Genomic DNA, 25,495 nt, shown 5'->3' on the forward strand with positions numbered 1-25,495 from the left:
TGGCTTGTGTACATATCAATTTTTGAAAACCCCTTTCTCTGTTTTGGGAAAAACCAGAAAAACCAGTAGAAAATTTGCTCTAATTCCTTCAATATTTGTCCAAATTGAGCAACCAGGCATTCATTAGCTTAGAATAGTGTCCATCAACTCCATGTAAGAGGAATTTGTCCAATTGTATAAGACCAAAGATTAATTGCTCAATTAAAAATGCTCTGTTTCTCTGCAACCAGTGGACAGGGTTTTTAATCAGCTCATTCCCAGCTCAATTAGGCATATTTCATCAATCCAATCACATAGCCCTCTTCTCCAAAGTGTAAAGCAACCAATTGCTAAAGCAAACTTGAAATGTATCAAGCAACCAATGATTAATTGGCCTCCTCGCTCCAAAATGAACAAAATCTGCCCTGTTTGCTCTGTAAATTCAGCGCCGCCTGCTGTAGAGAGCTTTGGGAAGGGTTGTGATGCTAATTGATGATGGATATTAGTCCCCAAGACACCTAGGTACATGTGCAATCTATCAATGGTTGGATTTTAGCCAAAAACTCACTCCAAATGCTTCAATTTTTGACTTGCTTTTCTCTGTTTTGTGAGAGCTCAAAAACCAGAGATTTTCATACATCCAAATGCTTCCAAAATGCTCCAAAATCACAGTAGGGCTTGCATAGAAGTTGCCAATACATCTCTCATTGTCAGATACATGTTTGCTTTGCCAGATTTACATGTATTTCCACCATACATCAATGTTTCCAAGCTTTAATGGAAAGCTTTCAAAAACCAAAATTTTGCTTTGCTTTGATTTGCTCTAACTTGCTTTGTTTTTGCCTGTATCACCTGCAATCCGCTCAAGGATGTTTAGAAGACCTTACCCGGTAGGCCAAGCTCTCAGATCTCATAGTATTTGGTGTGCTCCAAGCTTCACAGCTCCAATGGCAAGCTTCACAGCTTCTCTTCACAGCTTCTTCTTTTCCCTCTTCACTCACTCTCATAAACCCTAATAAACAGCACAAGGCTCTGATACCATGTTGAAAGAACGGTAGAGGGGAAGGAGACACACACACAGGAGCAAACCCTAATGTATATTGCAAACCCTAACCATGGAGGGAAGCCATGTCCACTCTCACACAAAGCATAATGCCATAATCCATAATCCACACAACACACTATGAGTTGTGTCCACACTCTACTAACCCTAGCTAATGTCCACACACTATGACCAGCTAGACACGCGGTCATTTATGTCTCACACATGTTCCTACCTAATCTGCCAGCACATAGCATAGCTGACTCACACTGACATCGAGCTTGAATCTCAACAATTCACACATCCATTTTCACATCCATATCCATATCCACATCCACATTCATACATCCACATCCACATTCACATTCATACATCCACATCCACATCTATATTCATACATCCACGCATCCATTTTCACATCCACATCAACATTCACACATCCATTTTCACATCCATATCCACATCCACATTCATATATCCACATCCTCATTCACATTCATACATCCACATCCACATCTACATTCATACATCCACGCATCCATTTCCACATCCACATTCATACATCTACATCCATATCCACATCCATACATCCATTTCCACATCCATACATCCACATCCACATTCCACATTCATACATCCATTTCCACATCCACATCCATATCCATACATCCACATCCACATCCACATCTGCATTCATACATCCACGTCCACATCCACATTCACATTCACATTCATATTCACAAACATCCTCATCCATTCATCCATTTATATTTATCTAATTCATATCACTTCTATCCATCCATTTACATCTATCTAATTCCTATCACATCTCATCACATCTATTTATAGAATGTAAGAGAATTCTAATTTTTTGATATAAAGATTCTTTATGCATCTAATTAGGCATAAAGACGACTTTAGTAGGAATAACACTTTTATAAAAATCCTTTTATGCATCTATTTATGCATAATTTTAATTTTAAGGAAAATAAAACTTTCTAATTAAAATAAACCATTTATGCATTTTACTATGCATAAATTTCATTTTAATGAGAATAACACTTTCAAAATAAAAATAAATCTTTTATGCATCTAACTATGCATAAATTTAATTTCAATGAAAATAATACTTTCGAAATAAAAATCAATCTTTTATGCAACTTCCTATGCATAAATTCATTTTAAATGAGAATGACACTTTTGAATTAAAAATCAGTCTTTCATGCATCTTCCTATGCATAAAATCAAAATTGATGAAAATAACTCTTTTGAACTAAAAATAGATTTCTTTATGCATCAGTCTATACATAAAATCAAAATTGATGAAAATAACTCTTTTGAACTAAAATAGATTTCTTCATGCATCATTCTATGCATAAAATCAAAATTGACAAAAATAACTCTTTTGAACTAAAAATAGGTTTCTTTATGCATCATTCTATGCATAAAATCAAAATTGATGACAATAACTCTTTTGAACTAAAAAAAAGATTTCTTTATGCATCATTCTATGCATAAAATCAAAATTGATGAAAATAACTCTTTTGAACTAAAAATAGGCTTCTTTATGCACATTCTATGCATAAAATCAAAATTGATGAAAATAACTCTTTTGAACTAAAAATAGGTTTCTTTATGCATCATTCTATGCATAAAATCAAAATTGATGAAAATAACTCTTTTGAACTAAAATTAGGTTTCTTTATGCATCATTCTATGCATAAAATAAAAATTGATGAAAATAACTCTTTTGAACTAAAATAGATTTCTTTATGCATCATTCTATGCATAAAATCAAATTGATGAAAATAACTCTTTTGAACTAAAAAAAGATTTCTTTATGCATCATTCTATGCATAAAATCGAAATTGATGAAAATAACTCTTTTGAACTAAAATAGATTTCTTTATGCATCATTCTATGCATAAAATCAAAATTGATGAAAATAACTCTTTTGAACCAAAATAGATTTCTTTGTGCATCATTCTATGCATAAAATAAAAATTGATGAAAATAACTCTTTTGAACTAAAAATAGATTTCTTTATGCATCACTCTATCCATAAAATCAAAATTGATGAGAATAACACTTTTTGGATTAAATTAAATTCTTTATGCATGTTTCCATGCATAAATCCAATTTAGTAGGAATTACACTTTTAGAATAAAAGAATTTCTCTTATACATCTAATTTATGCATAAAATCCATTTATGATGAAAATCACACTTTTAATATAAAAATATATTTTATCCATATGTTTATGGATACAAATCACATATGATGAAAATCACTCTTTTAATATAAAAGAATTTCTTTTGTGCATCCATTTATGCATAAAATCATTTATGATGAAAATCACACTTTTAATATAAAAAATATCTTTTATGCATGTATTTATGCATACAATTTATTTATGATAAAAATTACTCTTTTAATATAAAAGAATTTCTTTTATGCACCCATTTATGCATAAAAATTATTTATGATAAAAATCACACTTTTAATATAAAAATATCTTTTATGCATACATTTATGATTAAAATCACTCTTTTAATATAAAAGAATTTCTTTTATGCATCCATTTATGCATAAAATCATTTATGATGAAAATCACACTTTTAATATAAAAACAATATCTTTTATGCATATATTTATGCATACAATTCATTTATGATGAAAATCACTCTTTTTGTAAGATTCCTCCCCAGCCTCTCAAAATGTCCAGCATATTCCCTTGTAATCAATTCCCTCTTCAGAAATATAAGAGATCTTGTCTCTGCCTGTTTTGGCATAGAGAGAGAAAATATTCTAGAGAGAGAGAATATTCAGATTTTGAATATTTTTGGATAGAAAAATATCTCATCTTATTAAAATGAATTCCCCTGAAACAGAAATTCAGAAAGAATTTTCCAATGTGCAATTGGAATTAATTGGAAATGGGTATAAAGGACCTTAGCCTAAGGGTCTAGATTTTCAAAAATTTTAGATTATGGTCCAATTAAGGTTCCTTTGGGCCAATAAGATCAATCCATGTGTAGGGAGGAGATAAATGTAATTTGTAAAAGAAGATGAGTAAATGCTCACATAAGATGAAGAGTTGACTATGTACAAGGTTTATTAGTAAGAAACTATGAGTAATATCAAAAATATGAGATATTTTGGGTATCCAAAAATGAGTAAATGCTCACATAAGATGAAGAGTTGAAAATGTACAAGGTTTATTAGTAAAAAACTATGAGCAATATTAAAAATATGAGATATTTTGGGTATAATAATTCCATTTTGACACATATGTAAGGAAGGGGAGTCCATTAAAGGAGGTGCATATTTCACATGCTTGAATGAGTTTTAAACTCAAAAATGATGTGATATTTTTATCTCTCCTCTCTCTTGAATCAAACCAAATCAAAATGGAACCAAACCGAATCAAAAAGTAACCAAACTAGGTCCAAATCTAGTCCAAATTCAACCAAACTGAATCTGAAAAATTCTAGAATTCAATTAGCTTTGGTTAGAGCTTCCCTCTCCTATAAATAGAACATGAGTCCTTTGAAAAAAATAGAAGAATTTTACTATACTAGAGTTATGCTGAAATAATGCTAATTTCTACTATTCTCTAAAATTCTCTCTAAATTGAAGAAATTAGAGCTTCCCTCTTTCTTCAATCCCCATTGGTGGCTCCATCAACATACTTAACCAATTGATTGGTTGGGGGCCTCTACCGTGAACAAAGAATCAAGCAATTTGTAAGGTAATTAGTGAATTTTGATCATTTTCTATAATTTCTCAATGTTTCTCTCTTCTCAACCCCTCTCAAGCTTGAGAAGCTTAATTGGAATGGTTTTTGAATGCTATTGAAGTTAATTGATGAATGGTAGTAAGAATTACATAAATTGATGAATGCTATTGACGTTAATTGATAAAAGATAGTAAAGAATTACATAAATTTTCATTTATGCTTAATTCTAATGGTTTTTATGTAATTTCTCTCTCTCACTCAAGAAATGGTCATACTCATGACCCATTCTCAATCCAAATGAAGCTTTTCATAAAGATTTTCCTTAATCCAAGATTAATCTATGCTTGAGGCCAAATTAATGGCTTTTTTCTATGCTTTTAGTTTATGTATTTCATGAATATTGATGATTCAATCCATTATTGGGTTAATGATCCAATTAGGGATCATTCTAATCATTTCCTTGATGATAAGATTTATCCTTCAAAATAAATTGAGATTTATCAGTCATAGCAGCGGAGCTATGGCAAAATTTTTATAAAAATTACACATAAAATAATTTCATTCAAAGCATGAAAAGAGGACTTCCTACCATATTCTAGGAATTATCATCCTAGATTAATTGAAAGAATTTTATTGTAATCATGGAGAAATTGATTTTTATGTTATGCATAATTGATGATTATTTTATTATAAAAGTGTTACTTTTATCATATTTGGATTTCATGCATAGAGGTATGCCTAAAAGAATTATTATTTTAATATAAACGTGTTTCTTTTATCATATTTGGATTTCATGCATAGAGGTATGCATAAAAGTTGATTATTTTAATATAAAAGTGTTTCTTTTATCATATTTATATTTCATGCATAGAGGTATGCATAAAAGTTGATTATTTTAATATAAAAGTGTTTCTTTTATCATATTTGGATTTCATGCATAGAGGTATGCATAAAAGTTGCTTATTTTATTATAAAAGTGTTACTTTTATCATATTTGGATTTCATGCATAGAGGTATGTATAAAAAAATTAATTATTTTATTATAAAAGTGTTACTTTTATCATATTTGGATTTCATGCATAGAGGTATGCATAAAAGTTGATTATTTTTTTATAAAAGTGTGACTTTTATCATATTTGAATTTCATGCATAGAGGTATGCATAAAAGTTGATTATTTATTATAAAAGTGTGACTTTTATCATATTTGGATTTCATGCATAGAGGTATGCATAAAAGTTGATTATTTTATTATAAAAGTGTGACTTTTATCATATTTGGATTTCATGCGCATAGAGGTATGCATAAAAGTTGATTATTTTATTATAAAGTGTGACTTTTTATCATATTTGGATTTCATGCATAGATGTATGCATAAAAGTTGATTATTTTATTATAAAAGTGTGAGTTTTATCATATTTGGATTTCATGCATAGAGGTATGCATAAAAGTTGATTATTTTATTATAAAAGTGTGACTTTTATTATATTTAAATTTCATGCACAAAGGTATGCATAAAAGTTGATTATTTTATTATAAAAGTGTGACTTTTATTATATTTGAATTTCATGCATAAAGGTATGCATAAAAGTTGATTATTTTATTATAAAAGTGTAACTTTTATTCTATTTGGATTTCATGCATAGAGGTATGCATAAAAGATATTCTTTTTATACTAAAAGTGTGATTTTCATCATAAATGGATTTTATGCATAACTTAGATGCATAAGAGAAATTCTTTTATTCTAAAAGTGTAATTCCTACCAAATTGAATTTATGCATAAGAAGATGCATAAAAGATTGATTTTTATTTCAAAAGTGTTAGTCTCCTTAAATGGATTTTATGCATAAATAAATGTGTAGAGAAATCTTATATCAAATATAAGAATTCTCTTAAAAAGGATATGAAATGTGATAAGATGTGATAAGAGGTGTATGAGATGTGATAAGATGTGATAAGATGCGTATGGAAAGTGATAGGATGTGATAAGAGGTGTATGAGATGTGAAAAGATGTGAAAAGATGTGTATGAGATGTGATAGAATGTGTTAAGATGAGTTAGGATGTGTTAAGATGTATATGGGATGTGTTAGGACGAGAATGGATGTAATATGGTTGTATGAATGTGATGTGGATGTATACATGTAGATGTATATGTATGAATGTGAATGTGGATGTGGATGTGGATGTATGGATGTAGATACGGATGTGTATGTATGTATGTGGATATGGATGTATGAATGAGGAAGTGAAAAATGGATGTATGTATGTATGTGGATGTGGATGTATGAATGAGGATGTGAAAATGGATGTATGTATGTAGATGTGGATGTATGGATGTGAATGTGAATGAAGAGGTGAATGTGGATGTATGGATGTAGATACGGATGTGGATGTATGTATGTGAATGTGGATGTATGAATGAGGATGTGAAAATGGATGTATGCATGTGAATGTGGATGTATGAATGTGAATGTGGATGTGTGGATGTGGAAATGGAAGTATGGATGTATGAATGTGGATGTGGATGTATGCATGTAGATGCGTATGTATGAATGTGAAATTGGATGTATGATGTGGACGTACGAACATGGATATGTATGTAGAATAATGAATATAAAGGTGTATGTGAGATAATGTGTAGTCTATATGAGTGAATGGATGAGGATGAGTACACATTGAATGGAATGTGGAATAAGTAATGTGGTCCGAGAGTGGATAATATGGAAAGACGAGAGTTCATTATAGAAACTGTATTTTGTGACTGTTTGTAAATGACTGTTTTATGTCAAGAATGCTGGGGAAGCATTTTGACCGTCTTGAGGATTAAGGTCATGAAGACCGAACTGATAAAGTTGCAATTGCTGATGGCGGAGAGTCAATGGAGGACATCTCGCGTAGCAAGGTCGATCGAGGTCTTGACCAGCCTCGGTTCGATTTAAATGGTGAGCTTCCGGTACGGTGGATGAGGGGCCAAGGAAGCAGCCTATGAGTGAAGCACTATATCACCTGCGAAGGATCCTAGAGGGTGCTGACCATATGGTGCTCGGGCTCTGGGTCGCCGAAGATACCCACACGTGCGTCGTGGAAGATATTGGAATAAGGAGTAAGAGTTGTTTTCTGAAACTGGGCATGGATCTCGTTGATTGACCTTGCTGGTCCTCAACGGATGAGTCCATGGCTCTTTTATATGGATCTGTGGGTTGATCTTGCTGATCTTCCACGGAGATTCCATTCTATTATATGAATATATTACCGGTTACTATGAGCTAGAAACTATGGAAAAGGCCCCTGAGTGAACAGGTGGTGAGCGTTCTGGTTGCCAATGATGCCATAAGTACACCGATGAATGAATGACGAAAAATAAGGATTCAGCCAGAGACTTTGAGGATTGTCATCAGTGACATAATGGTTTCATTAAAGGATTGTTTGAAAGTTAATTGATGCTCAGAAAAAGGCAATTTCATATTGGGTGTGTAAGTGGTGTGACTAGTTTTATGTTTGTATGAACTTCCGGCTAGGGGGCCTAGGAACTCTTTTCCCTGGTACCCGAGACAAAACCTAACCAAATTCCTAATTGGATCCCATCACTACAGTGGTTGGGAGGTTGGCTAACCCATGGGACTGGATGGGGTTAGGCTGGACTGATGGATTCGTAAATCGAGATTTAATTTCTATTACTACGATAGATGAAGTAAATCCCGGATAGTAATTGTTCTATGGATAGGAATCAACGGCTGTGCCTCTTGATGGGGAAAAAAGCGTTGATCCCAATGATCCAAGTGCAAGTTTCTTCCTTGATCTGACCGTTAGAGGTGCAGTCAGATTAGTTTGATCAGTAATGATCTTGACTACGTTAGAGTAAAGAGTTATCCTGGTGGAATCGCCCGTGCTTTCTGAATAAGGGAAGTTTTTTCGGGTTCGGTGTTTTGGAAAAACCGACGGATTAGTCTCTTGTCCGGATATCCATGGGCGAGGCCCCGAGTGTGAGACCCTGACCCGCGCAAGATGTGTTACTTCCGCCAGCACCCCGAATCCGTTGCGCGGTGGGAACAGGGATCTTACAGTTGGTATCAGAGCATTTTAAAACTAATACGGATAAGCGAATTCTTATCATAAATTGATAATAAAAATTCAGAAAAAGCATTTTTCATAATGTATTTTCATTCCGTAAGCCTATTTAATGAAGAATTTTTAATCAAAGAATTTTTTTTAGATGGAAGTTCCCTACTTATCTGGTATTCGCGACCTCACCCAGTCTCAAGATATGATTGCGTTCGCCTTCGAACATCTCATCTCTTCCGCTTCAACTCGAACAAGCTGAGCAAGACTCGCACGCCATTTCGAGGAATTATATTTTCCTAACCTAGTGGAGAGACAACAGCATAAGTGGTTTGCAAGGCTATATATCCACGTCTCTTGCAACCGGCATGCAATGTTGAGGCAGAACCTCTCATTGGCCATGATTTTGATAAAGCTGAAAATGACGCGTGGTGTCATTCTATATCATTCGACGCCTCAAAATTTCAGACTTGCTTACCGAGTTTATAGACTCTTTAGTCGATTTATCCCTAAGGAGAAAATAATAGCTCCCTTCGCAATTAGAGAAATTATGTAACAAGGCATGACTATGGCCCAGTACCGTCGTCTTATGCATCTCCCGAGGAGATTTTGAATTTTGGAGCCGAGCCACTCTATGTACTTATTGCAACTTGTATATAAATATACAAATGTTTTTTCATGTTATTTAAGTGATTGTTTACGGACGATCAAATAAAGAAAAATCTGTTTATCAGACATATGTCATAGATCTCCAATAAGATCAACTGACGAGCCAATTATGTCAAAAATTTATCAAGACGCACAAAAAGATTGTAATTGTGTGATATAATTCATATAATTTGTTATTCAAATTGAAATTCGTAAATTAGAAATTAGGACTTCAATTGGAAGTACCGCAATTGTATGGAACCCTGACTTGCTTGAGGCCTAGACATGATGGTATTTACCTTATAGTTTCGAGTATCATGACTATCCGTATATACTGAGGGTATAACTGTAGCTCTTTACCGGCAGTATATACGAGTAAATCTAAGACTTGAAATTATAATCATTAATGCTATCTAGTTGATGAATTCAAATGTGGTTGATATGATTTTTAATTCTGTTTGGGAACTGATGAATTGATTTGGATTCTGATTGAAAAATGATGATCCCTGAAAATGGGTTGAAATGTAATAAGCTGAGCGAAACCACAATGTGGATGATTGGGACGAGTCCCTGTAATGATAAATGATGAAAATGATTTCAGTAAATCACTATGAGATTAGTGGATTGTGCTGTCAAATTGCTACTGTTAATACTTGAGACGGTAGATCAAGTTAAGGGATGACAAATTGAGAACTTGTTTAACTAAAAAATTCCCGTGGAGGAATGCTCAGAAGGAAATTTTTCGATCTAATGGACCATTATCGTGTTAAAGATATGAATGATATGATCTGAATGAATTGTTATTTAATGATGAGTTCTATATAAGGGATATTTATCCCCATATTCTGTTGGGTTGACCGGAATATAAGGAACCCCAGAATAAATTGGATCTTAAGCAAAAGAGTTGTCCTCTACTTGCGAGATGAGGACATCTTGCACTTTAAGTGGGGTAGAATGTAAGATTCCTCCCTTAGAGGTATACAAGAGTAAGAATCTCCTTTTCTGATCTAATAATTATTCCTTCTCTAAATAAAAGAAATATTCTGTTTAAAAAGGAAAGACACTTTCCCAGAATACCTTCTTAGGAGCCCACCTGTTTTAAGGATTTAGAACGATGAGTTCAAAAGTGAGAACCGGTATTTTGGATGCCAAGGTTTTGGTCATCAGTTAAAAGACTGCCCGACTCCTACCATGAAAATGGCACAGGGAAGTCTAGAACCCAAATTCAAATACCAATTCCTTCATACCAATCTAATCAGGGTCCGTCTCGGACAAGATTGCTTAACTCCATTAACCAGGTCCGAACCATTGATTAGGGTCGAGATGACCAGTCAAATGCTTGGCGACATAGAGCAACAGATGCAGGCAATTTATAAAGATATAAACGCTGCCCAGGATCGACAGAAACAATATACAGATAAGAAGAGGACAGTCAGAGAATTCAAAGAAGCAGATATGGTCTTCATCGAGTACGGACCAAAAGAAGTTCTTTATCTCTTGGAGAGTATAAGTAGTTATCCCCTAGATATTGTGGACCAAAGAAAGTAAGTGACTTAGCCTACGAACTTCTTTTATCTCCTCATCTCAAAGTTCTTAATGCCTTCTATAGAAATATGTGCCAAACCCAAATCATGGAAAGATGGTAAAACTTCAGTGGCAAGATACCGTTGGCTTCTAGGTTACGCTAGCTCCTTCCTTTATATAAGTCGTAACTTTTACTTGTCGCTCACAGTAATCTTACTTCCATCGATCTCCTTTCTTTCTTAATCTCCTTCATGGCTTGGCAACAGGAATTAGTTTTATCCATGATGATTTCTCACCTTCAAGACGCAAGCGAGTTTGTGAAGAAGGATTTTATAGAACTATATGAGCGCTCACTTTTTCCTCACCTAGGAACTTCTGTAGCTCAAACCAAATGGCGGACCTATCAAGACATAACTAGGGTAACACCGTGGGGTCAGCAGCACTTTCGTAACAATGTCCGCTTGGCCATGGTTATTGAAGCTTTGGGTTTGGGTCCCCGATACTACTGCGTCATGAGATCAAGGCATATTGGGTTTTCTGAGCGGGTCTTCTTACTGGCGTGTTTTCTTCCTCATCAAAAGATATGCCTTTACCCCGTTTTTGGCTTGCCTCTCAGAGGTCCTTTTGTTAGATCACCTCATACCACTGAGATAGGTGCGGTAATAACCAGCAGAATTATTCCCATAGATGAGTTACCTTATACGTGCGCAGCTTGTGAGTGCTGCTTTTGTGACCATATGATGGACGGGCTCATGGAAGTGTAAAGAGTTCTTCTATCTTTACTGTATATGTTCCAAGAATGAATAAAGTTGAAATCTTATTCTTGTCTTGAATCTTGCTCTCTTTGAGACTTTTTTTTTGGTGGTTAATCTTAATTAAATTTTTCTCTAAGTCTCATATTCGTGCATCTTGCGAAATTATCCCAAGTTTGCGAGATGAGGACATCTCGCATTTTTCAAGTGGGAGAGAATCTAAGATTCCTCCCCAGCCTCTCAAAATGTCTAGCATATTCCCCTGTAATCAATTCCCTCTTCAGAAATATAAGAGATCTTGTCTCTGCCTGTTTTGGCATAGAGAGAGAAAATATTCTAGAGAGAGAATATTCAGATTTTGAATATTTTTGGATAGAAAAATATCTCATCTTATTAAAATGAATTCCCCTGAAACAGAAATTCAGAAAGAATTTTCCAATGTGCAATTGGAATTAATTGGAAATGGGTATAAAGGACCTTAGCCTAAGGATCTAGATTTTCAAAAATTTTAGATTATGGTCCAATTAAGGTTCCTTTGGGCCAATAAGATCAATCCATGTGTAGGGAGAAGATAAATCCAATTTGTAAAAGAAGATACCCAAAAATGAGTAAATGCTCACATAAGATGAAGAGTTGACTATGTACAAGGTTTATTAGTAAGAAACTATGAGTAATATCAAAAATATGAGATATTTTGGGTATCCAAAAATGAGTAAATGCTCACATAAGATGAAGAGTTGAAAATGTACAAGGTTTATTAGTAAAAAACTATGAGCAATATTAAAAATATGAGATATTTTGGGTATAATAATTCCATTTTGACACATATGTAAGGAAGGGGAGTCCATTAAAGGAGGTGCATATTTCACATGCTTGAATGAGTTTTAAACTCAAAAATAATGTGATATTTTTATCTCTCCTCTCTCTTGAATCAAACCAAATCAAAATGGAACCAAACCGAATCAAAAAGTAACCAAACTAGGTCCAAATCTAGTCCAAATTCAACCAAACTGAATCTAAAAAATTCTAGAATTCAGTTAGGTTTGGTTAGAGCTTCCCTCTCCTATAAATAGAACATGAGTCCTTTGAAAAAAATAGAAGAATTTTACTATACTAGAGTTATGCTGAAATAATGCTAATTTCTACTATTCTCTAAAATTCTCTCTAAATTGAAGAAATTAGAGCTTCCCTCTTTCTTCAATCCCCATTGGTGGCTCCATCAATATACTTAACCAATTGATTGGTTGGGGGCCTCTACCGTGAACAAAGAATCAAGCAATTTGTAAGGTAATTAGTGAATTTTGATCATTTTCTATAATTTCTCAATGTTTCTCTCTTCTCAACCCCTCTCAAGCTTGAGAAGCTTAATTGGAATGGTTTTTGAATGCTATTGAAGTTAATTGATGAATGGTAGTAAGAATTACATAAATTGATGAATGCTATTGAAGTTAATTGATAAAAGATAGTAAAGAATTACATAAATTTTTATTTATGCTTAATTCTAATGGTTTTTATGTAATTTCTCTCTCTCACTCAAGAAATGGTCATACTCATGACCCATTCTCAATCCAAATGAAGCTTTTCATAAAGCTTTTCCTTAATCCAAGATTAATCTATGCTTGAGGCCAAATTAATGGATTTTTTCTATGCTTTTAGTTTATGTATTTCATGAATATTGATGATTCAATCCATTATTGGGTTAATGATCCAATTGGGGATCATTCTAATCATTCCCTTGATGATAAGATTTATCCTTCAAAATAAATTGAGATTTATCAGTCATAGCAGAGCGGAGCTATGGCAAAATTTTTATAAAAATTACACATAAAATAATTTCATTCAAAGCATGAAAAGAGGACTTCCTACCATATTCTAGGAATTATCATCCTAGATTAATTGAAAGAATTTTATTGTAATCATGGAGAAATTGATTTTTATGTTATGCATAATTGATGATTATTTTATTATAAAAGTGTTACTTTTATCATATTTGGATTTCATGCATAGAGGTATGCCTAAAAGAATTATTATTTTAATATAAACATGTTTCTTTTATCATATTTGGAATTCATGCATAGAGGTATGCATAAAAGTTGATTATTTTAATATAAAAGTGTTTCTTTTATCATATTTGTATTTCATGCATAGAGGTATGCATAAAAGTTGATTATTTTAATATAAAAGTGTTTCTTTTATCATATTTGGATTTCATGCATAGAGGTATGCATAAAAGTTGATTATTTTATTATAAAAGTGTTACTTTTATCATATTTGGATTTCATGCATAGAGGTATGTATAAAAAAATTGATTATTTTATTATAAAAGTGTGACTTTTATCATATTTGGATTTCATGCATAGAGGTATGCATAAAAGCTGATTATTTTATTATAAAAGTGTGACTTTTATCATATTTGGATTTCATGCATAGAGGTATGCATAAAAGTTGATTATTTTATTATAAAAGTGTGACTTTTATCATATTTGGATTTCATGCATAGAGGTATGCATAAAAGTTGATTATTTTATTATAAAGTGTGACTTTTATCATATTTGGATTTCATGCATAGATGTATGCATAAAAGTTGATTATTTTATTATAAAAGTGTGACTTTTATCATATTTGGATTTCATGCATAGAGGTATGCATAAAAGTTGATTATTTTATTATAAAAGTGTGACTTTTATTATATTTAAATTTCATGCACAAAGGTATGCATAAAAGTTGATTATTTTATTATAAAAGTATGACTTTTATTATATTTGAATTTCATGCATAAAGGTATGCATAAAAGTTGATTATTTTATTATAAAAGTGTAACTTTTATTCTATTTGGATTTCATGCATAGAGGTATGCATAAAAGATATTCTTTTTATACTAAAAGTGTGATTTTCATCATAAATGGATTTTATGCATAACTTAGATGCATAAGAGAAATTCTTTTATTCTAAAAGTGTAATTCCTACCAAATTGAATTTATGCATAAGAAGATGCATAAAAGATTGATTTTTATTTCGAAAGTGTTAGTCTCCTTAAATGGAATTTATGCATAAATAAATGTGTAGAGAAATCTTATATCAAATATAAGAATTCTCTTAAAAAGGATATGAAATGTGATAAGATGTGATAAGAGGTGTATGAGATGTGATAAGATGTAATAAGATGCGTATGGGAAGTGATAGGATGTGAAAAGAGGTGTATGAGATGTGAAAAGATGTGATAAGATGTGTATGAGATGTGATAGAATGTGTTAAGATGAGTTAGGATGTGTTAAGATGTATATGGGATGTGTTAGGACGAGAATGGATGTAATATGGTTGTATGAATGTGATGTGGATGTATACATGTAGATGTATATGTATGAATGTGAATGTGGATGTGGATGTGGATGTATGGATGTAGATACGGATGTGTATGTATGTATGTGTATGTGGATATATGAATGAGGAAGTGAAAAATGGATGTATGTATGTATGTGGATGTGGATGTATGAATGAGGATGTGAAAATGGATGTATGTATGTAGATGTGGATGTATGGATGTGAATGTGAATGAAGAGGTGGATGTGAATGTATGGATGTAGATACGGATGTGGATGTATGTATGTGAATGTGAATGTGGATGTAGATACGAATGTGGATGTATGTATGTAAATGTGGATGTATGAATGAGGATGTGAAAATGGATGTATGCATGTGAATGTGGATGTATGAATGTGAATGTGGATGTGTGGATGTGGAAATGGAAGTATGGATGTATGAATGTGGATGTGGATGTGGAAATGGAAGTATGGATGTATGAATGTGGATGTATGCATGTAGATGCATATGTATGAATGTGAAATTGGATGTATGATGTGGACGTACGAACATGGATATGTATGTAGAATAATGAATATGAAGGTGTATGTGAGATATGACTGTTTTATGTCAAGAATGTTGGGGAAGCATTTTGACCGTCTTGAGGATTAAGGTCATGAAGACCGAACTGATAAAGTTGCAACTGCTGACGGAGAGTCAATGGAGGACGTCTCGCATAGCAAGGTCGATTGACCAGCCTCGGTTCGATTTAAATGGTGAGCTTCTGGTACGGTGGATGAGGGACCAAGGAAGCGGCCTATGAGTGAAGCGCTAGGTCACCTGCGAAGGATCCTAGAAGGTGCTGACCATCCGGTGCTCAGGCTCTGGGTCGCCGAAGATACCCACATGTGCGTCGTGGAAGATATTGGAACAAGGAGTAAGAGTTGTTTTCTGAAACCGAGCATGGATCTGGTTGATTGACCTTGCTGGTCCTCAACGGATGAGTCCATGGCTCTTTTATATGGATCTGTGGGTTGATCTTGCTGATCTTCCATGGAGATTCCATTCTATTATATGAATATATTGTCGGTTACTATGAGCTAGGAACTATGGAAAAGGCCCCTGAGTGAACAGGTGGTGAGCGTTCTGGTTGCCAATGATGCCATAAGTACACCGATGAATGAATGACGAAAAATAAGGATTCAACCAGAGACTTTGAGGATTGTCATGAGTGACATAATGGTTTCATTAAAGGATTGTTTGAAAGTTAATTGATACTCAGAAAAAGGCAATTTCATATTGGGTGTGTAAGTGGTGTGACTAGTTTTATGTTTGTATGAACTTCCGGTTAGGGGTCCTAGGAACTCTTTTCCCTGATACCCGGGAAAAAACCTAACCAAATTCCTAATTGGATCCCATCACTACAGTGGTTGGGAGGTTGGCTAACCCATGGGACTGGATGGGGTTAGGCTAGACTGATGGATCCGTAAATCGAGATTTAATTTCTATTACTACGATAGATGAAGTAAATCCCGGATAGTAATTATTCTATGGATAGGAATCAACGGCTGTGCCTCTTGATGGGGAAAAAAGCATTGATCCCAATGATCCAAGTGCAAGTTTCTTCCTTGATCTGACCGTTAGAGGTGCAGTCGAATCAGTTTGATCAGTAATGATCTTGACTACGTTAGAGTAAAGAGTTATCTTGGTGGAATCGCCCGTGCTTTCCGAATAAGGGAAGTTTTTTCGGGTTCGGTTTTGGAAAAACCGATGGATTAGTCTCTTGTCCGGATATCCATGGGCGAGGCCTCGAGTGTGAGACCCTGACCCGCGCAAGATGTGTTACTTTCGCTGCCAGCACCCCGAATCCGTTGCGCGGTGGGAACATGGATCTTACACTTTTAATATAAAAGAAATTCTTTATTGCATCCATTTATGCATAAAAATCATTTATGGTAAAAATCACACTTTTAATATAAAAAAATATCTTTTATGCATATGTTTATGCATACAAATCATTTATGATAAAAATCACTCTTTTAATATAAAAGAATTTCTTTTATGCATCTATTTATGCATAAAATCATTTATGATGAAAATAACACTTTTATAATCAAAATAACAATTTCCATATGCTTCCTTCTATGCATAGAATTTAATTCTAAAGAAAGTAACACTTTCTTAATAAAATATTTTTAGTATGCATTTTTCTATACCTAGGATGAAAAATAACACTTTAAGAATACATATACGATGGGAATTACTCTTTTTGAATTAAAAAATAAATAAAACTTATTTTACATAATTTTAGAAAATTTTGCCATAACCTCCTTTGTATGGCTGACCATTTTTCAAATTTTAACTCTCTAAAATTAATTAGAATTTCACCAAGAGTATTCAAATCATTCTAATGTAAACATTTTCTACTTATCATTATGAAAAACTTAATTTTATAATCAATTATAGGATAAAGAATGGTTGGATTTACTAAAGAAGAGAGGGGAATGCCTTTTTTCAATGAGGCATAACATAATATTCATTTTAGAGAAGACAAAAATCATAAAAACCATAAAATGAAATAGAAAAGAGAAGAATCTCCAACTTACAAAAGAATTTGAGAGCTTTCCTTTGGCTTGATGGTTTGAGGGATCTACTCTTGTTTGAAACAAGAGTGGCCACCAATCCTTAGAAGAGGGAAGGTCAAAAACTAATGATTTATGAGTAAATTCACAGTTTTTGGCTCTTGGGAGACACAGGGTAAAAGTGCAAAAAAACACTATTAAGCTTCAACAAAGGGAGAGGCTTCTATTTATAGGAAAAAGTGAGCCTCTAACCAAGCAAACTGATTCTAGAATTTTCCAGATCAGTTTGGTCAATTTTTGACCATTTTTAGGTGGGTTTAGCTCACTTTTTGGATCTAGTTGAAACAGGAGAGAGGAGAGATAAAAAATATCTCATTATTTGGGAGTTTCAAACTCTCCCCCACATGTGAAATAGGTGCCTCCTTCATGAGGAAAATTTTCCCATACTGAGGTGTCAAAAATGCATCATTTCTTCTAAATATCTCTCTTTTTTAACTATTAACCTTGTCCTTAGTCAACTCTTCATCTTATGTGAGTATTTACTCATTTTTGGGGAGATTTTCTTTATTTCTTCCATTTTTCTCCTCCACACATTTGGATGAATCTTATTGGTCCATAGGAACCTTAATTTTCTTATTGGCCCATAAGAACCTTAAAATTTCAAAAAAATCTTGACCTCAAGATAAGGCCTCTTGAACAGATTATACTTGATTTCTAATGCACCTTCTGAAAATCTTTCTGAACTTCTGTTTCGGGGGAACTTATTTTAATAGGAGGAGATAATTTTCCATCCGAAAATATTTAAAATTTGAATTACCACTCTCTAGAAGATTCTCTCTCTCTAGGCCAAAACTGGTAGAAACAAGATCTTTTATATTTTTGAAGAGGGATTTGACTACAGGGGAAGATACTGGACATCTTGAGAGGCTAGGGAGGAATCTTACAACTTCTTAGAATCAAAACATACTTGTATGAAACCTCACAGCCTCCTCACCTCCCTTTCTCTCCCTAGGTTAAGGATAAAGATAAACACATCAAAAGTGAGATCATAATTCATGGAAGGAAAGATGAAAGGCTCGAGAGAAGCAAGAATTTCTACCAAACTTGCAGCTCCAAACAAGAGGACAATTCTTTGTCAGAAGAAAATCTTCCGACTCAGGATTATGTGAACAGAAACATACGGGGAATGTTGGTAAGGTCTATCCGTTCGAATTGGATGATTTGGATGGAACATCTTAAAGTAAAAAAAATATAGCAATCACTTACAAGAGGATAAGATACATGGGATTTGCTTTTTGGTAAGAGATTAAGAGGAAGAAAAAATAATGGCCAAAAGTCTATAAAAATAGAGATAAACAGAGAAATACAATTTTAAATCCATATAGATTGTACAAAAGAGAATTATATAGGTACGTAGAGCTTGAATAGAGCTTCGCGTCTATATAAAAACTTTTGAAAACGGGCAACCGAGCGAAAAGTTATGAGCATTTTACTACAAGACTATAAAACTGCCAAAATTCGCCTAAAAGTTAGCAACTTTGGGAGAAATTATGATCATCAATGAAGTAAAGGATTAAGAAATTAGTTACATGAGCAAAAAGAGCATATAAAGAGATTCCTAGCCATATGATCAATTTTAGAAACCAATACACGAGTGATGAGTAATTACCGGTTGAAACTTGGGTATTAGACCACAAAAACTGCACTTCCCTCTCTTTGCATGAAACCTCAATTTTCACATAGCCTCTTGCCTTTCATCTCCTTCATGATTCAAGCTAGAGGGTAAGGGTTAACATTGCTCAGCAGACAATCATAAAGATTTATCTATGGTCCCCAAAGTCTTTCCACATGCTCATTACCACTAAAACCATTGGTACCTCCAAAGGAGGGCGGCAATAAGGCAAGGGCTACCTTGAGAAGTCACAGGCACACCAAGACAATAACTCCTTATCCAACTTATCATGAATCATCAAAGAGGTCCAAAATTGGGTTAAGCATGAGGAGCTAATGCTAAATGAGACATTCACATGTAAAGAGAGTGTTTGAATAAGGGTTTGAAGATAAATGACACAAAATGCTCAATTGAGGAGGCTTCATTCCTTGATTTGAAAGGGAGAGGAGGGCTCCTTTTATAGGCGGAGAATCACCCGCTCTTCCATTGTCACAAATTACAACATAAAAATCTTCAACCCTTTAGTGACATAAGGGTAGATGTCACCATCAATTGTCCTCTTAGGCTGTCTTCTTTTGATTATTAAATTGAAGACTTTTTGACTTTGCAAGTGTGATGAGATAATAGCCAAGTCTAAGTGGCATGTAGGTGAAGATCCCACTTACACATGGCATAATTCTCCTCTTCCATGTAGGAATTCTAGAAGAATCTTTCCCAATTATGCACCTACACACACTCCTCCACATGCCTTCCACACTCCCCAACTTGTAGCCTTATGGTGAATACTATATTAATAATACAATTAAAATCCATGTGAGCATGAAGGCCCACTTTTATTTACCACATCACTAGCCTATCTACAATACCAAAGTATTTATCAAGCATACTTGTGGCATTTACAATGTGTGCACCCTAAATCAAGTAAAACCGTTATAGTTGAAGATAGAATGTTGTTATCAGGGTAGTCGCCAAGCCACCGAATCACCACGCCGTTATTCCATTGTGGGCGGCGCAATCTTCTTGGACAATCTTCCACCTTATTACCATTGAGAAACCATCAAAATATGTACAAAATTGAAAATGAAAGATATCAATTTTCCATGTCATAATACTCAGGCAAAGATCTGAGAAATAAGGGCATCTATATGGGGAATTTCACCACCAATTTTGATTTTGTCTGAGAGAGAGAGAGAGAGAGAGAGAGAGAGAGAGAGAGAGAGAGAGAGAGAGAGAGAGAGAGAGAGAGACTCAGGCAAAGAGCTGAGGGAGTTTCAACAAGATAATTCCTTAGTTTACATTAGAGTGAGAAGGACATAAGGGCACAGATTTATATGATCAACATAAAAAGAGAGAGATGTTACAAAATGGCTTTTTAAAAAAGAAGCCTAACTTAAAACGATATTACAAAATGACTATCCCTTAAAAAGAGTCTTTTAGGGCTACAACTTTCCTAAGTTGAGCAGAGATTTCAGAATCTTTTTCGAAGTAGACACTATAATCAACTCCCTCCTTTGTATATATTATATGATACACTACTTTTGCATCCTTGACCTCGTTCTTTAACCACTCTTTAGCTTGGGCTATCCTCTAGTCACACTCAGATTTTGCCTCAACAATTTTCTGCAAGGCCTACTTGTTGGCTTCTGCAACCTCTCTTTTCTCTTGATATCATCATGATGATTGAGAGAGAGAGAGAGAGATAAAGAATTATAACTACAAAGAAAGATTAAGAATCTCTCTCTCTCTCTCTCTCAGAGAGAGATAAAGAATTATAACTACAAAGAAAGATTGAGATAAAGATACAAAGAAAGATTGAGATAAAGAATTATAACTACAAAGAAAGATTAAGAACTCTCTCTCTCTGAGAGAGATAAAGAATTATAACTACAAAGAAAGATTAAGAACTCTCTCTCTCTCTCTCTCTCTCTCTCTCTCTTTAGTGGAAATAGAGAATAGCTTTTTTTAAGTTATGCATACGACCCACAAAAGGAGAACTACCCAAAGGAGAAACAGGATGAGAACATCTAGGAGAAGCAAACCTGTCTTGAGAGGCATTGAAACGTGCAGAACCTACCAAGAACTACTCAGCAGGCTACAGATTATCATTTTGAGGAGTGTTAACACTTCTTGTAGGTGGAGCTTGGGCAATATCTCCCACAATGAATCATTACCTTTGTCCTTAGCACTGGAAAAAGGAGGATTCTTATCAAAATTAGTAGGACTGACTCTAGTATTTTTCTCTTGTAGTCCTTAAAGCATCATATGTACTTAGTCTTTTTAGTTCAACTTTCTCTTTCATGTCAGCATGTAACGATTGAATCCCACCTGCTCCATAAATCTTTAAACCTATCCACAAATCTATCAAACACATCTAACAGACTATGCTTCAACTTTTGAATATCTTGCCAAATGGCATCTAGGGACTTATCTTTCATATAGTGTTGAATGAGAGCTTCTCACATCTTCATAGGTTTGCCCTTGTTGTGAGACTGACTCCTTCAAATTTGGAACCACCTCTTTGTATCTCCTTTCAGCAACATGGACAGTAATGTCAATTCATCCTCATCACTATTCTTTCCAAATGTGAATGATGTCAGGTCCATTCCAGCCAAAAAATCTTATGGGTCCTCATTGAAATGTCCATGGAACATGGGATATGTTATCATTGCTGCAGCCATATCAACAGCTAATTAATATTTCTTAACTCTGCCAACAAATTAAAGGGTGTCTTTTGAAAGCCCTCCTCTCTAGAGGCACCAAAACAATGATGGCCTCAAGAGATATTGCCCTATAGCTCCATCTAAAGCACACCATCGTGAGAGGAGTCTAACAAGCACTATACCCAAGTTAAAAAATCACACTGGGAGGCACCAGAGCACCTTGCCTCTATCCCGTGGACCTCAACTGTCCCAAAAGATACTTCACTACCCTCCTAGCCACCCTAATGACTTTACCTACCCCAAAAGATACTTCACTACTCTACCAACCACCCCAAATGACTTCAGCCAACTGATTTAGTTATCCTATAAGGTCATCACTAGCCTCCAATATCTTTAATCTATCACCTAACACCCTCTCCGGACTACTGTGGATGCTCAGCTAATCAAGCACACCTCTAGGGCGGACGTAGAAATACTCAGAACCTACTTCTGAAGTCAACTCTTTGTTTCTTGTCCAAATTCTTCTCTCCAGAGCTTAAAGTGTCCTCTATCGTCAGATAGCTCTAGAAACAGGTCTCTAAAACTTTCAAAATTAGGCAACTAACCTATGTCTAAAAATATACTCTTTTGGCTACCCCAGACAAGTCACACTCTATCTATCTTCTGTCTCCAAATTCAGATGGCTCTTCCAATCGAAGACTGGTCCTCCAATGTCCTCTATGACTCTCCGCTATCCACAAACTTAATATCCATAATCCCAAGACCTTCTTGATGGTCTTGCTTACCCCCTTCTGACTCTTTTCCTCACCTTCCTCCTAGAGCCTCTACTTCTAAATTCTACTATAGAGTTGTTCTGCCTCCGAATGGGTAGAATCTATCCAATTAACCAAGATGACATAGTTGACATAGAAACTCTATCCTCTGAGTCAAATAACCCCATAGGGACCTCTAAAAACTTAAACAACACTATTTTCTAGCCTTAGAAACAATAGTTGAACTGTTGTGTCAGGTCGTTACCTCAGACTCACTGTAAAACAGTAAACTTTCTGATAGTTTTCCTTAGACAGGTCCAGAGGTGTCAGCTGATGCACAAAACCACTTCCCCTCAACTAATACTAGTTAGCACAACACCCCTATACCATCTTCTGATCATTATGATGTCTGGATGATTCAGAAAAACAACCCCTTACTTAGGCCAAATGTCCTCAAATCAAACAACCAAAGTTAATTCTCACCTACATCCTTATCAACAAAAGAACTCCATCCATACAACGTAGAATTGAACCAAAACATAGAAGAAACCCTTAAATGTCACACAAATTAAATCTTTGGGAATTCAATGAAGGCTATGTAATACGTAATGAGCCCCAATTCTGAGTAGATGAAGAAAACAAACAACAAATCAAAAGAAACTATAACCACCACAAGGAAATCCAAACATGTATTCTCAAATGTCTACAAGCTCATCATCAACCATATAATCTATAGAAATTGTGTGTAGGCTTCTCTGGCCGGTACAATGGGGAGATCAATCCTTGGTTCATCCAATTATCTAATAGTGATGTTTATTGGGTGGTTATGGGACACCAACCCCCACACATAACACTCTCCCTCCAGCACAACCCCCTAGTCTGGAGGACTGAACCAAAGTCTTCTCCACAAAATCCCTCACCGCCCTCCTCACAAGACCTGCAAATACTTCAAAAGCCAAAACAAAAATTCCCCAACTCTCAACTCTTCCAACTCCCCAAAAAAAGTCCCCAAAAAAAACTCACTTCCCTCTTCTGTATAGCTTCTCCCCCTCTAAAAATAATCCATGTCTCCTCTTTTTTTTTTTGCATAGCTACCCTCTATCTTTATGCATACCCCTACTTTGCCCAATCTTTTTGCCTTTTTCCATGCCAACAAAAGCTAATTATAGCTTATTACAGTCTACGTAAATATTATTACAGTCTACGTAAATATCTATACAAAAAACTAAGGTCCCTAACCATATCTTATTGATTTATTTTTCCTCTTGGGGTTGGGGTGAACATCTCCATGAGCATATTCTTTTGGTCCCCAAAAAATTCCTATCAATGTGCCGAGTGCTACATAGGTATGTGGGTGGCTTCCAATGCATGTTGGTGCTACCTAGGCATGCCCGTAGCTACCACATGCACCAAGAGTTGCCAATGCATGCTCGATGCTACCTAAGTATGTTGGTAGCTACCCTCATGCATCGAGAGCACCCAATGCATGTCGGGACCCCTCCATTCCACATGCGGATGGCACGAGGGTGTTGCGGTTTGCTAGGAACATTGCAGAGCACCAACAATCTATGGTGCAAATTCTATTGTGGTTTTTGGAGTCCCCTTTGGTTTCGAGGACCATGATGTCATGCGTCATTACCAATTTTGTTAGATTGATATACTTCCCTCGATAGGTTTGATTGGTAGCAAGGAAGCGTTGTAATACCTTCAAATATAGTTTTTTTTAATGACTTTAATTGTATCCCAATGATTTACGATGCTTTGTAATACTCAAAGAAGTCAAAAAATGTTGATTTTTGAAATATCACATGCTTTGTATTCCACATGTTTGTGTGTTTTGATGCTTTATGATAAGTGTCCAAAAGAGTGCAAAAATACACTGTGCAGTGTGGCCAGACATGCTATTTTTGCACCCTTCTGGACCAATAAAAAACTTGCTCGATTTTTTCAATATTGTCTCCAGTGAACGCTTATTCGAATGATGCCCCATGCATCTCGACATGCATTTAGCATGTGTACAATTTATTCATACGCGTGAGTGACCTCTTAAAATTAGGGTTTTTTAGGGTTATTGCAATGATGGCATTTTCTTGTATAAATAAAAGTTGACCTTTACTTTTGCCCATTCCTTACCAGCAAGAAAAACACACTAGAGCCTTCCCATCCTTACCCTCAGTTCTCCTCACCATGGCGTATACAAATCAAACAGTTAAGAAGATGATTGAAGAATGACACGCGTGATTTAAGGACTACACAAACAAGAATTTGGAGCGTTACAACCGCAATCTGAAGAAAAAATTGACAGAGCAAGCCACCTCATCCCAGCAAAACAAACATGTAAAGTTGGTGAATTATGGCAGGGAAGATAGTAGTGCAATAGACACTGACACCGACACCACGTGGGGGGAGCCTACATGGGTGCACATGGAGATTCAACCACCCAGCCATAGGAGCATGCATCACCACGCAACAGAAAGAGAAACAGCAGGAGCAAGAGCAACATCAGCAAGGGGAGCCAGAGGAAGAAACACCGGCCCCAAAAAGAACAGAAGAAAGTCAACCTATTATTACAAGCCTCACCTGCTATAACCATGTCCCGTCGAACGTCTTCCTTTGCGGCCCCACTCGTAGAGGAGACAATTAGGGTACAAGGCATTCTAGGAGATATGGCACTATACCAGAAGTTCGTAGAGCTTCTCATCCGGAGGGTGCCTTCTCACGAAGGTGCAAAGAAATTTTATGGGAATACAAGATGGAATCTCAGATGTAGTCGGTTTCCTTTGAG

The sequence above is a fragment of the Cibotium barometz genome, chromosome 5 (genome assembly GCF_041138505.1).
Source record: "Cibotium barometz isolate CiBa-2024 chromosome 5, ASM4113850v1, whole genome shotgun sequence".
Taxonomy (NCBI): Eukaryota; Viridiplantae; Streptophyta; class Polypodiopsida; order Cyatheales; family Cibotiaceae; genus Cibotium; species Cibotium barometz.